We start from the raw sequence: 18,268 nt of genomic DNA on the forward strand, positions 1-18,268 counted from the left end.
AAGTGACTAGAATATCACACATTGATGTCAGTGTCACTGATATATGCTCATTAAAAGTTACAAATGCCCCCAGTCCTACTCTTTATTATTCACTTATCATCCCAATCTCCTTTCTGAGATGTGTTCAGGGCACTTTGACATGTGACATCTTTCAGAATCAAATAAGCCCTTTTAAAGTTTACCGAAGAGCCTGGAGTGCAGCTACCCATAATTCTGTCTGGGGGACTCCTCCACATGCTACTCCAACAGGCCCTGGGTCTCCCAAAATGGAACCCAGAACCTTTCATGTATTGTGCCCTTCATGAACACACATCCATCCCTGTGCATATGCACACACATGCAGAGGCTCTCATGTACTGCACAATTTCACAGGCACACATACATTCCAGCATGCTCATTCAGACACATGCTGACTTTCTTGTATTGCACCACTCACAAGTAAACATACATCCCAGCAAGCAAACGCACACACAGGCACACTGTCAGGCACAATATCCATCTTAATGTGGGCAATGAGTAAGTGCCTTCTGTGAATACCAAAACGAGTAAGTGCCTTCTGTGAATACCAAAATGAGTAAATGTTAGTAAGTTTAGGATTTTGTCTTAAGTTAGTTCTGTGAATCGGGCCCTATGTTGTTATCAGAGTTGAAGAAGCAATCCTTCAGGACGTTCTAACTTTCTAGCCCATGGCATCTTTCTATGTCAGTTTTGGACTTCTAGGCTTCACAATTCTGAGAGTCAAGTACTAAAAGGGGCACTTTTTCCAGTTTCAGGATTCAAAGCAGTGGTTAACTTGTAAAAGAATGAGCACCAGTGCCCAAAGCTCTGCTCAGAAGCCCACGGTGGTGCTATTAACTGTCTTCTTGGTGAAAACCAAGGCAGCATAGTCTTGAATTCACTGCATGCATCTTTAAACACCACCAGACACCCCTTTGCCCTTTATTTCACTTTTGCAGGTTCATGCTTTCTCCCTTTGTGAAAGGTTATCTGTCCTTCTCGTCCTCTTCTATCACCTTTGTGTGTGTTTTTCCTCACTTCTCTCAGTAAATGTCTGATGAGGAAAAATGAGTGCCATTCACTGTGAGAAACTGGAGTATTAGTTGAGGGGGTGAGTACTCACCTTGAATAAGAACTACTAACCTTGTCAGGGTGAACCCTTAAAGTCACTAAATTAATCTGAGCTCAACCCCCTGGTTGCTATGACAAAGGACAAACAGGCTTAACTTAGTGATAATGTGTCAAGTATGTATACATTACGTAATCAGTAATAACGTAAAAACACAACTTAAGAAAAATATCTCAATTTTTTTACAAAACAGAGTACATTCTAATAAATAAAATGACACCAAAATGGCATAAATCCAATAAGTTGAAGTCAAAAACAGCCCCAAAAAGCACTAATTGCCAACCACAGTCATCTGGTTGCATTTGATGGGTACTTAGGCGCAAGTTAAAGTTGGCCATGATGGAGCGTTATTCAAATACAGCAACCAGGTGCAACTAGGTCAGGAGAGATATCTTCCGACTTAGGGGCTGATTACGCCATTGTAACCTGATTTACCCCCCATCATATTATAATGGCGGGGGTATCACGGAGGACGCAAAGTGCGTCTGCCACTTTTCCACCGGTCGGCAATCATCCCAATTGCAGACTGGGCAGACTTGGGCCACTAATATGGTGGCGGTGCCTAGCAGCACCACCATCCAGATTAGGATGTGTGTGGAGACAGGCCTTTCCATGGCGGCAGTGGGGAGTTGCTTTGGGGGCCTGTTGCGGGCCCCCGGGGGTGGGGGTGCAATTGGGGGGTACCCCCTCCATTTCCATGCACAAGGTGGCAGGAACTGCGCGGTGCCTGCCATGTTGTGCTTAGAAATGCACAACATGGCAATTTGAGCATCACCCGCTGGAATTTTAAACTGCGGAATGCAACTGCCAGGGTGGCGGTCGAATCCTAATTTGCGGTGCAGGATTCCTGCATGTGTAGCAGCCGGTCCAAACACTGTGAGGATGAAAAGCCCGCCATCCTAATTGACCCCTTAGTCTTTGGAATGGAAGCCAAAAATCCTCAGCGTGGCAATGCAGCGGGCTGTGGGTGAAGGAGGATCCACGTTGCTGGGTATCCACTGGAGAAGGACTTGGTGAAGTCTATGACATTTGGTTTGAAAGCTCTGAGCAGACGTAATTTGAATTTCCGGCCCGAGGAGGTCCCTCAACAGCCCATAGTTTTGGCACCTTTACCCAGTGAAGATTTCTACCTTTGGACATAGTCACTGTTTTGGAGCTCTGATTCTTCCAGAAGGAGCAAGGCTGCAGGCTGTGACTGGTTTCCTTCTCTAGGAGGTCAGTCTCACGACCATTGGAGTTCATGTCTTTGACCTGGGTGCAAGATGGACATCAGGTCCGGTATTCAGGGCTCTTCTCAGGGCACTGTGAGCGGGGTCAGCCTGTCAGAGAAACAGAACACCTCCGGACACCCAAGACCTGTGTCTCAGCTCTGGGAACAAGTTCACAACTCATTAAGGAGGACATTCAGCTCCTGGGTGACAATTGGAACCTCATGCAAATAGTCTTTGTGAGGGTTTAGACTAGGAATACACAACATTTTTAAAGTACCTGTTCTAAAATATTTATTACAAATCTTACTTTACTAATGAATTGGATTTGTACATATGGGGTGGGGGTACAGCGCGTACATACGGGGTGGGGGTACGGCGCGAACATACAGGGGGGTGGGGGTACGTCGTGTACATACGGGGGGCTGGGGGTACGGCGTGTACATACAGGGGGCTGGGGGTACGGCGCGTACATATGGGGGCTGGGGGTACGGCACTTACATACGGGTGGCTGGGGTACGGTCCTGGAGTACGGGGCATGCAGGTGCGGGCTGGGAGATGGTCCTGGGGTGCGGCACGTACAGGTGCGGGGCTGTGCTACGGTGTTGGGGTATGGTGCGGAGGGGAGGGTACGTGCTGACATATGGGGGTATGGTGCTGACATGTGCGGGGTGAGGGGGGGCTGTACGACTCATATCCGGGCAAAAATGATTTAATTAATAAGTATGTTAATTTAACCCCTACGCTAGCCTACATTTTCCACTCTGTTACATTCACTGGAGTTGGAATATTAATTTTAACCATTACGCTATCCGAAACACTTTTCCTACTGTTGCATTCACTGGAGTGGGAATAGTAATTTTTACCCCTACGCTATCCAACAATTTCCCTACTGTTGCACTCCCTGGAGTGGTAATAGTAATTTTAACCCCTATGCTATCCATACGCCAACACCTCCTGAGCATATCATTGGTACCTTAGCGTCTCACAAAGAAGAACACCGGAAGTCCTATAAGGACTATGTTTTTATTCAGATGCTGCACCAAACACATGCTGTTTATAATACAATGAAATGTTGGGTGTGTGGGTTGTTAACTTCTGTAACGCATCAAAGTGAGAACTTGCTGCCTATGTCTCTGTCCTATGTTAATAAGTGTGAGGGATGGTTCACCTTACTTAGTTTGATCCTCTCATTCTCCCAGCCTGACTCTTTGGAACGCACGAGCACCAGTTCCCGTTCTCTGACAATGAATGTGTATCCTCAGCAGAGGTCCCCACCTGGTGCTTCCCCTGGAGATGGGCGACTTGATCGAGTAATCTTGAATTCTTGCCTCGGGGCGGCAGATCGAGGTAGAAAGGCTAACAGAACAGGGATGGATAGAGATAGGTGTCCACGGTTCAATTTATCTGAATATTACCAATCCTTCCAAGCCCGCAATGTAATTAAAGATAAGCCCATACCCCTGGCAGTGGTAGATGTACCAGATCCCTTTTGTGTTCAAGGAGCGGGGGAGATAGAGGTGCAACACCACTTCCATATTGAGACTGCCCAAAGGTCCACCATTGATCTCACAACCAAATGTTTATTTTGTTTGTGGTGCTCGTGGCTATGTGTGACTACCTGAGGAATGGTCTGTGCGATGCTACCTTTCTCAGCTCCTCCCCCCAGTTTATATAGCTCCTTTCAACTACCACAAAACTCATCACTTGTAGCGTAGGGATGTCCCAGTTCTCTGAGTTAAGAGGGTCATCAATCCAGACGTTATTGATGAGACAGATACTTCCCTGCAGCAGTTTACTGACATAATGAAGGACATACTACTGTTCTGGGGTCCCATGTTGAATAGCCGCAATATTCGACTTCTGGCCAGAGTAGTCGAGGGACTTCTTAATACTACTGCAGGTATACTGACCAATATTACAGTCGAGCTTTAGGCTACGAGGCTTGTTGCTCTTCAAAATCGGCTGGTTTAAGACGTCATCTTGGCTGATGGGGGTGGATCCTGTCCCGTCATCGGCAGCAGCTGCTGTGTTTATATTCCCTTCGAATTTTAAAGACCCTACTGGATAGCCAAATAAAGCATTTAGCCACTTCTGCTAAAAGGAGGGTCTGTTAGGTTTGAAATCCCCAGTCTTGCAATGTGCTTGTTCTATGCCATATTAGGTTAGCAGTGCGTAGCTAAATAGATTCCATATGCATTCATGTTATGCAACCCGCTGAGTTATCCATTTGCAATTAGGGGAATAGTGGGCTCACTCATGCACCAATTCACTATTTTTGATGCAGGTAGTAGACCAGCACTGCATTACTAATCAGCTTCCAGCAAGTGTTATGGCTCGGTCATGGTGATGGCAGTCATCCATAAAAAAACAGAAGTGCCCCTGTGTGTGCTTCCTTGTCGTCCAACAGAGCGCATCACTCTTTGGGTGAGCAATGTCCAAAACTTGAAGAGTTCCTGACTGGGACTGGCGACATGGGTTTCCAGCAGAGAAATATACCAGGCCGGTCTGAATGAGAAAATGATGAGCAGATTTACACATGGCTAATGCTTTTTGCCCCTAAATGAAACATGTTAGACGATGACAATTAAAAACTGGAAGCACTTTTAAATTGCTAAGTAACTAAGGGCCAGATGTACTACTCGTTTTTGCATGCGCAAACGGGTTTGTGAACCCGTTTGCACATGCAAAAACCAATTGGGCCATGTACATAGCAATTTTTTTGCGACTCGCTAAATAGGTTTTGCAACCCGCTATTTGGAAGGGGCGTGCCCTTCCAAATAGCGAATCTCAAAACCATGTACAAATGTTTTGCGACCGCAATTGCGGTTGCAAAACACTCGCAATTACCACCTACTTCAAGTAGGTGGTAATGCATTTGCAAAGGGGAAGGGGTTCCCAGGGGACCCCTTCCTCTTTGCAAATGCATGCAAAATTATTTTTTAAGGGCAGGCAGTGGTCAGCCCTTGGAAAATGAAACATAAACGTTTCATTTTTTTAAAAAATGCAGCCCGTTATCCTTTAACCCCTTCGGTGCTCATGACGGAACGGTTCCGTCATGAGCCACGGTTGAGCTGTGCTCATGACGGAACCGTTCCGTCATGACCACGCCCGCGCAAGATTCCGTCAGCACAGCGGCGGAATCTGCGCAGCATGGAAGGGGTTAAGGAAAACGGGCTGCATTTAAAAAAAAACTGTTTTATTTGAAAGCAGTCCCAGACATGGTGGTCTGCTGAGCCCAGCAATTTATGAGCCTCGCAATTTACTACCCCATTGGGAATCGCAGACAGTGTTAAAGACATTGTTGTACATTTCATTTAGCGCCTCGCAATTTGCGACTCGCAATGTGTTGCAAATTGCGAGGCGCTAAATGATATGTCGTAGATCTGCCCCTAAATAAAGAAAAATCTGTGCTTCCAGAGATGTTGTACAGCATGGGCAAAGTTGACAATTTCTCAGGGCCTTCACCTTTCAACGGGCCCCTGGGACAGAAAACCTTTACTCTTCCAAACTTATGTTCATTTCTCTACCTCATACTTTAACATATTATCAATATTGTTTGGCAACATGGGGGCTAGAAAAAGCAGAAAATGGTTAATAAAATGTAAAGTTGTTCGAACAGGGCCCTCCAAAATATTTTTGCCTGGGCCCTGAAAATCCTTAACATGGCACTGATTGCTTTAATTCCTTACCACCGACAAGACCATGAGTATTATCCTGGCTATCTGGTAAAAAAAAGGGCAATATTTACAATAAAATTTGGCAGCACCATGCCCTGACATTTTGAAAATGCAGGGATGCACCATATTTACAGGAATACAGCACAGCGCTGTGTTTCACCTAGCGCTGGCACAATTAAAGCTACCTAACACCGGCGCAGGCGCCCTGCCGCCATGTTTCATGGGTGCCTGCACTGTAGGGACCATTGCTTAGGTGCAGGACGTTATGCCTTCCTGCACATTAACAATCAATAATGGCAATTTGCATCTTCCATGTGTGCTGAAAAATGCAGCACATATGGAAAGAGCAAAAAATGGGGAGAAATTAATAATTTCTCCTCGTATTCCTATTTTAACACTTGGTATTCCATGGTGCTGCCTCAGCCTTTTAAATCTGGGGCAGCGTCAAAAAGCAATGGGTGCTATGGTGGAATGCCAACAGTAACACCCATTGCACACTCCTTTGCTGCAGAGGACCGTGGTGGAAAGGGGCATATTTACAAGGTGGCGTTAAGCCACATTAATTGGCTGAGAGCCATCTTCTAAATATGGGAAATGGCGCTATTCCACCGGAGCATAGAATAAATGGGCCGTTCCAGTGACAGTGAGGGCTTGTAAATATGCCCCAAAGAGGTTAGACAATCTGTTTCTCACTTTCTGTAAAACATCCTAATCTGCACTGTTTTTTTACTGTAGCTATATGTAGCCCGGCGGCGACTGTTAAAGGCATAGCTGGTTCCTCACAAACAAACAAGGATAGTGTCCAATTTGTCTTGCTATAAACATTTCCTATCAAATGGTCCGATCCAGTGCCAGAGAGCCCCTGATGGGAACACTTTGAGATCTTTGCTGTGTTTTCATGTCATCCAGTGATTTAAAAAAATTAACACAGAATCCTGTGCACTATATAACAGCACTGTATTCCACAACATTAAAACTGGCAGAATCAATGGCTGATAATTGAATATCTGGAAGGAAATGTTCTTGAAATGTATTTAAATTTCAATTGATGGAGGCCAAGAGCAAAGTTAATGGGGTGGTGTATATATATACATATCATAAACTGAGGCCAAAGAAAAGAAATCCCATACCTCAATACTGGGCTCGGTCAAAGAGTCCTAGACTGTGCGCTATGTATGAAAGAGGCAGACAGCCAAGGGCACTTAAACTTGAAATTCCACCACTTTTATGTTTAGTTGCAACCAGAAATTTAGAATCATTTTATATCATTGTGTTTATATTACATCAATCTTGCGCTTTTGGGACCATATGATCCGCTCCCCTTTGTACACAATTTGAACTTTGTGATGGGTGTTTGGCAGGTTGATACCCCATCAGTGACTCTGGTAATTTTAACACCACAAAGTTCTATAGCAACACCATGCAAATAAATTGATACCGCACATTATTCACTATTTATTTACAACTCAAAATCAGAAGCTAATACCATTGGAGACATTAGATCTGCTAGTAGGTATTCCCTCCATCCATTAGGTGTTACACTAAATCAGAATTATGTGATTTAAACTAAAGTGTGTATTATGTTTCATTCGTTTAAACAGCAAAAAACCATGACTAAAGAACGAGTGCAGAGAACATCATTCTTTCAGGACAGAGTTGTCACAGTTAGGTAACCACAAAACTTCTATTGCTACAGAACAAAACTGCTCACCTCATGCATTGCAGCTAAGATTACATGAGATTTACTCTCCAATACTTTATTAGCTCCCTGCGGTGGAAAGCTGCATCTAGTTAACTATTTCTTACCTGGCACACATGTTCCACTGGATACAAGACATGGTATAGTAAATAGGTCGTGGTTTTAGTAAAGGAAAATGCTCTGTTAGGGAAGGAGATTTTCTAAGTATTTTTTTACGAAATTGTAAGTAGGTGAAAACGAGGAGTCAAATGTTTGATAAATGGAGACATTATTGGATTACTTGACAGATAAGTGAGTGGATGAACTAGTGCATAGATGAATACATCTATTTCTGGATAAAGGCATGTGCCATAGACCAAATGTTCGAATGACTCACTGAGTTTATGGGTGGAAAAGGAAACTGAATATATGCATGGATAACACTGATGAATAGATGTGTGCCCAGGGATGGATGAATGGGTGAGTGTATACAAAGATGGATTATGTGATAAAACAGTGATGAAAGAGTGAGTGCATGGATAGCTTAAGGAGTAAAATAAGTGAGGGCATGGATGAGCGAGGAAAGAGCACTGGGGAAGGTCGATTGTTAGTTGTTATTTTACAGGTGATTAGAAATAGGCATTACATTGCTGTCATTACATAAGGAGCACCATTACATTGTCATATTGTGTATTAATATCAGGTACAGGGATTAATACTGCTCATTTTAGATATGAAGCTTAGGGAGCCGTGGTTTTTCACTGTAGTGTCTCTGTGCTCATTGGATAGGAGAAACGCATGCCTCCAGACACATATGGAGGAGACTGTGATATTATTGATATTGATGACATTGTTTTTATTTGGAGGATGTAATCTTGCCTAAATTGTTCTGGTATTTTTGGGGGGGATAAGCACAGGGCACTTTTTCGTGTAATTTACACAAACAACACGTTGCAAGATTTCTGTGATAAGACAGCAACCTATTTTCAAGAGAAAGTTCTGCAGACCTACCAGGAGTTTGCTCCTTCCATTGACATGGTACCCGCCAGTGAGGAAGGTAGTCATGGATGCCGGGGCCAAACTGAGTATGGTGGAGCACCTTCATATCACTAGGAAGAAAGTTTTGTCTTCCTTCTCCCCTATCTCAAGTCAACAAACTAAAGATCTCTTACTCCACCTTAATCTGGAGCGCCCTCTGATCCCTGTGCGCCCTCTATTCTTAAAATGGCACCAGATTTAGCAGCCAATTTTCTGAGTAAGGTGTACAATGGAATACTCACATCTGGCTGCTATCCTGCTTTCTGGAAGGAAGCAATTGTCCTTTAGCTCCTTAAGAAACCCAATGCTGACCCCCTAGAACGAAACAACTTCTGCCCTATCTCCCTCCTTCCCGCTCCTGCAAAAATTCCGGAGAAATCCATTAATACTGAGTTGATTAAATATTTGGATTCTTGGGCAGTCTAAGATTTCTCCCAGAATCAATTCCGCGCCGGTCACTGTACGGAATCTGCCCGTATTATAGCCTCTGACCATATTCGGATGCAGGTAGATCAAGGAGGCTCGGCGGTGTTGATTCTGCTTGATTTATCGGCAGCATTCGACACCATCTCTCCAGTGCAAATGATCCAACGCCTGCGGGAAATGGGAGTCACGGGTAAAGCTCTGCAGCTTCTCCAGTCCTTTCTTATGGATATAAGGTACACAGTTAGTTGTGGAGGCTTTAAAACTAAAGCTTTTGCTCTCCCATGTGGGGTACCTCAGGGCTCTTCACTCAGCCCTACCCTTCTTAATCTTTATGTGACCGCTCTGGTTGAACTGGTGAGATCTTATGGATTTCAGGTGCTCTCTTACGCGGATGACACCCAAATAATTGTCTCTGTCACCAATCTGCAGCTAGTTGCAGAGAAGTTTAACGCTTGCATGTCAAACATCATCAGTTGGATGAAGGGCAATTCTTTAAAGATTAATACAGATAAGACCGAGGTACTGATTTTTGGGCCACAGAAGTCCATCTGGTCTAAGCCTGGTGGCCAACAGAATTCTGACCTCTTCCTGCCCCGGTAAAAACAGCCAAATATCTGGGGGTTATCTTCGATGAGGGGCTGTCTTTTGATGCCCAGGTCAATCGTACAGTCAGCACATGATTTATATCTTAAAACCCCTTAGAAAGGCCCTTCCACTCATCCCCTCAGAATTGCACCGGCCCTCTATCATTGCTCTGATTACTTCTTGGCAGGATTATTACAATGCCCTTTATCTTAATATCACCGCTGCATCTCTGAACAGACTCCAGATGGTTCAGAACACAGCAGCAAGATTGATTTTATATATTCCTAAACATCAATCTGCTAGAGAAGGAATCCGGTCGCTACACTGGCTCCCTTTTAAGGAACGGATTTCATTCAAGGCCCTAAGTACAGTATATAAGGCCGTGCACTGCAAGGGTCTGTCCCAACTAAAATCTTAGCTCCATCAATATACCCCAGGGAGGACCTTGAGATCATCTACACAATTTAAATTTGTTGTGCCCAGACTTTGTGAATCAAGATGGGGCGGCCATGCCTTCTCAGTGGCCGTCGCCAAGCTTTGGAATTCTCTCCCCCCTGCCGTCGCCAATCCTAGCTCCCTTCCTGTTTTCAGGAAACTCCTGAACACTTGGTTATTACCCTCTAAATCTGCTGCTGCCTTCCTCTTCCCTACTGTGTTTGCTTAGTGCTTTGACACTTGCAGGTTTAGTGTGCTCTACAAATATTATCTTATATCTATAAGTGCAATAGAGGAGGTTATTTAGGAGAATTATGTGGCACTTTTCATTCCTTTGTACTGTACAGGAATATCACTATGCACTTTATATCAGTTAGTGCAAAATTGGAGTTTGGCATTTTAATATTTTACTATAGGAACATTACGTAGCACCTCTTACCACTTGTACTTTAAAGGAGTAGCACATTGCACTTTCTATTTAAACCTACATATGTATTTAAAGCTATTTGGTCTTTTTTACTCGAGTTGAATCTTTGTGCTCTACATCCCATAGATCTTATTTCTTAATTAATTTTTATATCGTTTTGCCCATTTCTATTATCAGCAGATGGGTATGAATTCGGGGTGTCTGAGCCATAACATTCGAACATACAATACAAAGAAAGCACATTGCACTTCATATATATGTGTGTAATATAGCGATAACACATAGCACTTCGCTGTGCTTTATGTGCAATATAGAGGATGCACTTTGCACTTTATCTCCTTTCAGCTCTCTCCCTATAGACTATAAGTGACCTCGACCTCTGAAATACAATGTCAGATTACCAGGAATTGTATATTTATATATCTGTTTGCTCACTATGTCTGGCTGACCCATATGTTGCAAATATCGGTCTGGTTGATGGGTAAAACATTCCAGCTATGTGTTCCAATTGTGTACTTCACAGCGACTTGCTCCACCAATTATTAGTAGTCAGGATATACTTTATCCTGAAAATAATTGTTAATGTGTTCTTCCCCTTTAAGACATACACAAAGCGGCTGACTTACAAGCCCCTTGCACCACTGTGTCATAACTTTTTGTGTCATACCGGTGGCGCATGTTACTGCTCCATATTTACAATGACAGGAAAAGCCACCCTGCATGATTTTTACTGTCTTTGTAAATATAGCCCCTTTACATGCAGTACTTTGCGTGAAAGGGGCATTCCATGGGTGTTGCTGTGGGTGTTCCCACGCAGCACCCATGGAACCAGACACATTTCCAAATTTACGAGGAATTGTAAATCGGGAAATGCGTGTGAATGCTATGCCTCCCCAGGGGAGGCGTAGGGAGGCGCAACGAGGAGAAATGTATTAATTTCTCCTTGTTTTCTTTGTCTCTTTCTATGTGTGCTGCATTCTGCAGCACACATAGAAAGAGGAAATCACCTCTAATGATTGTTTATGTATAGGAAGGGATCCCTTCCTGCACATAAACAATCACTGAAACAATGCCGTTTTTCAACTTCTATGTGTGCTAATACAGCACACATAAAAGTAGAAAAACGGCTTTTCAGATTGTTTATGTGCAGGAAGGGAACCCTTCCTGAACAAAAACAGTCTCCCCACGACTCAGGCATCCTTGCCCCATAGCGCAAGGGTGCCTGCGCTGGCTCATGGCAGCAGTTTGTGCACCAGTGTAGGGGGAAGCACAGAGATGCAACATATTGTTGTAAATATGTAGCATCCCTGTGCTTTGAAAGTGACTCAGTGCAGCGCTTCCAAATGGTTTGCGTTCCGCACTGAGTCATTTTCTTGTAAATCTGCCCCAAGGTTTTTAATCGGTGATGGGAAAGGGAGCAGCTGTCCCTTTAAAAATGACACTCTGTGCACTAAAACTTTGTGACCCAGTAGAAGGCTACGGCCTAAACGTGTAGGACTTGCTTGGGATATACATGCACCTTGAACTTTGCATGTTGATTTTTTAAAAACAATTGAAGCATTTGAAGTCTAAATAAACCACTTCTCTAAGGATCCTTCTGTTTTCATCCTGGATTATGGAGTTTTGCTAAAGCAGGGTGGGTCCAAGGAGCTTTTACAATATTGCCTACTGGCGGTCACCAGTAGGTAGTTATAGGTAGAACCTGGTTTCCATAGGAAAATAATTTTGTGATTTGCTAATAACTTTGGCATCGTTTGACGAAATTCTCCCAAAAAAAGTCTATCCAGGTCAGCTCCTATCCTGAAAGTTTGGGGGTGATTTGTCAAGCGGGGGTTGAGAAAAAAGGGGGGTCCCAAAACGCGTTTTCTCCATGTTAATTTCCATAGGAATTTTTGAGACGGGCTACAGCCCGAACTGCTGAACGGAATTACCCCAAATTTGGCAAAAATGTAGAGCTTGGTCGAGATAGTGACCTTTTTTAAATGGGGTAAATCCGTTCAGTAGGTTTTGAGAAATTCAAAAATTAAGCGTCAAAAAATCAATTTCCCATAGGAAACTTTGGGCAAGGCTACAGCCGAAACTGCTAAACGGTATTACCCCAAATTTGGCAAAAAGGTAGCGCTTGGTTCAGAAAGTGACCTTTTTTTTAAATGGTGTAAATCCATTCAGTAGTTGCTGAGAAATACAAAAAATAAAAGTTTCGATACCTAGGGCAGTGGTGGAGTCACGAACCCTCCCGACCACAAGCTTCATTCTAATTGGCTGCCACGACCACAAGCTTCATTCTAATTGGCTGTCAACACTCCAAACCAGGAAGTGTTGGCAGCCATCTTGTGACTCGGTAGAAGCGAGTCACCAGAAAACAGAGAAACAAAGATATAAAACAAGAGAAGGGGGTAGGGTAGAAACACCCTGAACCCCTAGGCCTGTTCAGGGGGTCCCAGAAGGACACCCAGGGCCCAAAAAAGCATTTTTTTAAAAACATTGGTGCAATAGGCGCTGGGGTCGCGAATTCAGCCGAAATTGTTTAAGAAACAATGAAGCACGGGTTCCCGCGTTTTATATTAATGAGGTCCCGGGGGCATTTCTTAAAAAATAATAGCGGGGGCCCGCTGGGGCTCCCGCAGCCCCGGGGACCAGCACCTCCCCGGGGCTTCGCTCATGTTGGGAGGGGGAGAGCGGACCTCCTCCTGGAGCCCATGATGACACTGCTGTTTGCTATGACAGGGCGGGAGCTGTGCGGCTCCCGCACTGTCATGGCAAACTTGCTTTGGATTTTGGAAGCAAACAATGCTCTGACACCCTCCGCCACCAGCCACTTGTCCATCATCCTCCCTCACCGCCACCCCCCACAAACAAATGTGAGAGCAACCTTAGGAAACCTGGAATGTAACAAATTGGCTGATGTTGCACAATTAGAATTACAACATGCATGTGAGGTTGGACAAATAAGATTCACAGTCATCTATGGATTTACATATAAAACATTTTATTTAAACAAAACAACAAAATAAAAGTAGGTACAGGCATGGCATGTCATCCCTCGACAATTTGTGAATCACAGCCTGCAAGACAAAAAGAAAGATAAGATTGTGCGTCATGCATCCATCAAAGGAGAGTGAGAGAGAGAAAGAGAGAAAGCGTGAGAGAGAGGAAGAGAGAGAGAAAGAAAGAGTGAGAGAGAGAGGAAGAGAGAGAGAAAAAGTGAGATACAAGGAAGAGAGAGAGAAAGAGAGAGACAGAGAGGAAGAGAGAGAGAAAGAATGAGAGAGAGGAAGAGTCAGAGAAAGAGTGTGAAAGAGAGAAAGGAAGAGATAGAGAGTGAGAGAGAGAAAGAGTGTGAGTGACAGAAAGGAAGAGATGGAGAGGGAGAGTGAGTGTTGACACTGTGGAGAAAATCTTCACAGCTCCCCTTTCTTCCACTGGTGTGTCTCCAACCACGTGCCGGGACATAGTGCAGCCCTCAAGTTTAGTCATCTCCCAGTGTCTGGAGGTAACTGCCCATTCCTGCGCACCCAGACTGCTGCACCCCATCCACTCATACTGCCTAGAGGCATCTGCCCGCTCCTGTGCACCCAGGCTGCTGCACCCCATCCACTCCCACTGCTCGGAGGTGTCTGCCCGCTCTTGTGCATCCAGGCTGCTGCAAACTATCTGCTCCCACCGCCCAGATGTGCCTGCCAGCTGCTGTGGAAACAAGCCTCTCTTGCCCACCTTCCACCACCGGCATTTGTGTGAGAGGATCCACCACATGCCGAAGCAACCTCCTCAGCTGTTGCGTACACGCGGTCAAGCCGAGCTCACAATTCAGGGTGGGTGTTGATTGTCAGGATGGCCATGCATCATCAGAGGCCTGCTAGACAAAAAGCAAGAAAAGATTGTGCGTAATGCCTCCATCAAAGGAGAGAGAGAGAGAGAAAGAGTGAGAGAGAGAGGAAGAGGAAGAGAGAGAGAAACAGAGAGAGAGGAAGAGAGAGGGAAAGAGAGGAAGAGTGAGAGAGAGAGAAAGAGAGAGAGAAAGAGAAAGAGTGAGAGAGAGGAAGAGAGAGAGAAAGAGAGAAAGAGAGAAACAGTGTGAGAGAGGAAGAGAGAGAGAAAGAGTGTGAGGAAGAGAAAGGAAGAGATGGAGAGGGACAGTGAGTGCCCACACTGTGAATAAAACCCTCACAGCTCACCTTTCCGCCACCGGTGTGTCTCCAACCACGTGCCGCGACATAGTGGAGCCCTCAAGCTCACTCATCTGAAACATAGTACAGAATCAGTAATGGCAGAGTACATACAACTGCGCATGCCTAAATGGCTGTCCCGCCTTTGTGTATCCAGGCTGCTGCACCCCATCCACTTCCACTGCCCAGAGGTATCTGTCTGCCGCTGCACACCCAGGCTGCTGCACCCCATCCACTCCCCCCAACCAGAGGTGTCTGCCCGCCCCTGCACACCCAGGCTTCACTGCTCACCTTTCCGAGGACAGGGTACCCTCCACTAGGCTTGGGTGGTAAATTCTTTTCCACTTGCGGTATTTGGGTAATTTCACGTTCCACGGAGAACGCGGAATTGCCAAAAATTCCACGATCCGCGGCTTTGCTGAATTTTTTGCTTGTTCGCGCTTTCAAAATGCATGTTCACGAGATATTTCTCCCCGAGCACGCAAACAGTGTTCGCGAACAGGAAAAAAGCATCACGAACAGGCATAGCAAGCAATTCCGCGTGTTCAGCGGAGCGTTTGCGTGCTCACGGAGATTTTTTACTGTTTTGCAGAGCTTTGAGTAGCGCGACCATGCAAATTCTGCCGACTCCTACCATCCACATCATGCAGCCCCGCTCCGCAGGCCACCAGGTCTCACATTTGGTGCTGCATCTTGATTTTACCATGGCAGAGGACATACCAGTACACACGCCATCATCGCAGGTTGCACACCCCTCAGCCCTTGCGGTGCCAACAACTCTGTGACCATTGAGGCCACACCGCGTGGTGGTAGGCCCCCGCTGGCCGATGGCTCAGACCTACACTGCGATCCAGCAGGGCACACAAAACCTGATCTGTCCGACCACCGGGACGGGACATCATCAGAGGCTGCACACCCGCTCAGCACTTACAGTGCCCCTACCTCAGTGCACCGAAATTCACAGTCCCGTGGCGGTGAGCCTTTGCCGGCCGCAGTGCATCCGGTGCCCCAAGTCTGAAATGGAAATGGCGTGGAGCACGTCCGCCCGGTCCTTTTTATTGGCAGGCTCACGTGTCCTGTGACGCCTGTGCTTGATGGGTGTGATGTGGGTGTAAACCAGCCATCAGGGAGTGGCTGTGGCGTACTGACAACTAGACCTGAGAGTAGCAGATCACTACAAGGAAAATCTGGGCCATGTAGCATTGTTGTCCCTCCCTGTATGCGTAAGTGGATTGGGCTGGCCTTGCGTATGCCAGTCCTGTGTGAGGCCGTGAACAATGACTCCCGAGCTCTGGGCGTGGTTCTGTCCTGGGCTGTATGAGGAATCAACTGATGCAGGTGTCCCAGTTGTAGTGCTGCCGCCACCCAGGTGTCACCCTGTGACCCAAGTCCTAAAACATGGCCAACATGGAAGGTAGGGGGAATCACTGACCCTACATTCATCCATATTTCGACACATGAAAGATTGTGCACATGATATATCTGTGTGGATATGAATGTTTATTGCACTTTCAGTGGAGTGTTGCAGCTGTAGCAATACAGGGTCACGTTTTTGGCACATGGAGGGCAGCCAATTAGAGCTAAGCTCGTGCTCGGGGGATAGGCTCCGCCAACATATGTACTTATCCAATCACTCCGCCAATTCCGAAGCACTTATAAATTCACTATACACTCTCCTTGCAGTACTCTAATGATCCAGTCTCTACCTATGTACTTATACAATGACAGAGACAAAGTAATATAACCAAAGTTTTCCCCACTGCCAGAGGAAACATGATTGCGAGCGCTGTCCACAGCAGAATGTAATGTGGTAGGGCCCAGGGGCAGCATCAAGCATACATAATGAACACACAGACACAGTTAGATAGATAGTGGAACTGGGTACGGGGCACATGCGCTCGGCTCCTTTTTATTACCTGGGTCACATGTCCAGTGATGTCTGTGCTGGATGCGTGTGGGGTGAGTGTAAGCCAGCCCTCAGGGAATGGTTGGTGCTGGCAACAAGTACAACAGTAATCATCGGATCACACACAGAGATTCATTCATAAAGGGTCCATGACTTGTTCTGCACTTAGTTAGGGGCACCAGAAGTTAAAAAAATATTTAAAAAGTTTTATCGTAAAGGGTTCATGACTTGTGGTACACTGAGGTAGGGGCAGCAGATCTGAAATCATACACAAAAGATTTTATCATAAAGGGTCCATGAGTTGTGGTGCACTGGGGTATGTGCATCAGAAGCATTCTGCGTGTGCACAGCTAGCAATGATGCGTGGTCCGGGAGGGCTGCACTGGTAGCAATGTCTGTTGCCTACCAGACTGCATCATCTGCAATCACAATTCGATCTGAATTGTGAGCCCTGCAGTCCGCAATGTAGATGGAAGGCAGTAGTCAGGACAGACTTAGAGGAATGCTTTTTACCACTTCCTCTTGACAAAATCCGAGGACATAGAGTACAATTCTGTCTGCAATTAATGTATCAAGTCTCAATGTAAATTGTGAGCTCTGCTGACCGCAGTGTAGGTAACAAAAGATGAAATATGTATGGAATACATTGTCGAAATGTGTAGTTTTCGGGGACGTTATAGTTAGTTGCTTACTGGACCCTGAAATTAATTATTCAAGACTGAATTCGAACTGTGAGCTCTGCTGGCCGCAGTGTAGACTGCCATTCAGTGTTCCTTTGGACTTGCAAGATGAATTTGGTCATTGTATTATAGCTATAATTGATATAAAAAACGTTCTTGAAGCAGGGATACTAAAAGGATATTGTGTAGGTTTCAGGGACGTTGTCATTAGTTGCCTACTGGACTCTGATATTAATGAATCAAGACTAAATTTTAATTGTGAGCCGTGCTGACCACAGTGTAGGCCAGAGGCAGCGATCAGCAAGGGCCCACAGCCACGTGGTGTTGAGTTGAGCTGCACAGTTATTGGTATCAGAAGAATTCAGCGCGTGCGGAGCCTGCGATGATGCGTGGTCCGGGCGGGCTGCACTGGAAGTAATGTCTTGTGTTTAATGAATTCTGCCTCAATAAGGCTACGTGGCGATGACTTGTGGTGCAGTGAGTTAGTGGCACCTGAAGCAACCAGCGTGTGCACACCCTGCGATGATGTGTGGTCCAGGCGGGCCGCACTGGTAGCAATGTCTTTTGACTAATGAATTCTGCCTCAGTAAGGCCATGTGGCAGTGACTTGTGGTGCAGTGAGTTAGTGGCACTTGAAGCACTCAGCGTGTGCGCACCCTGCGATAACGTGTGGTCCGGGCAGGCTGCACTGCTAGCAATGTCTTTTGTCTAATGAATTCTGCCCTAATAAGGCCATGTGGCGTTGACTTGTGGTGCACTGAGTTAGTGGTAGCTCTGGCGCACAGCGTGATCGCAGCCTGCAATGATGTGTGGTCCGGGCAGGCCGCACTGGGAGCAATGTGTCTTGCCTACTGGACTGCGTCATCTGCAATCGCGAGTCCATCTGAATTGTGAGACCAGTGTAGATCAAAGG

Source organism: Triturus cristatus, chromosome 2_2 (genome assembly GCF_964204655.1).
Source record: "Triturus cristatus chromosome 2_2, aTriCri1.1, whole genome shotgun sequence".
In the NCBI taxonomy this organism is placed as follows: Eukaryota; Metazoa; Chordata; class Amphibia; order Caudata; family Salamandridae; genus Triturus; species Triturus cristatus.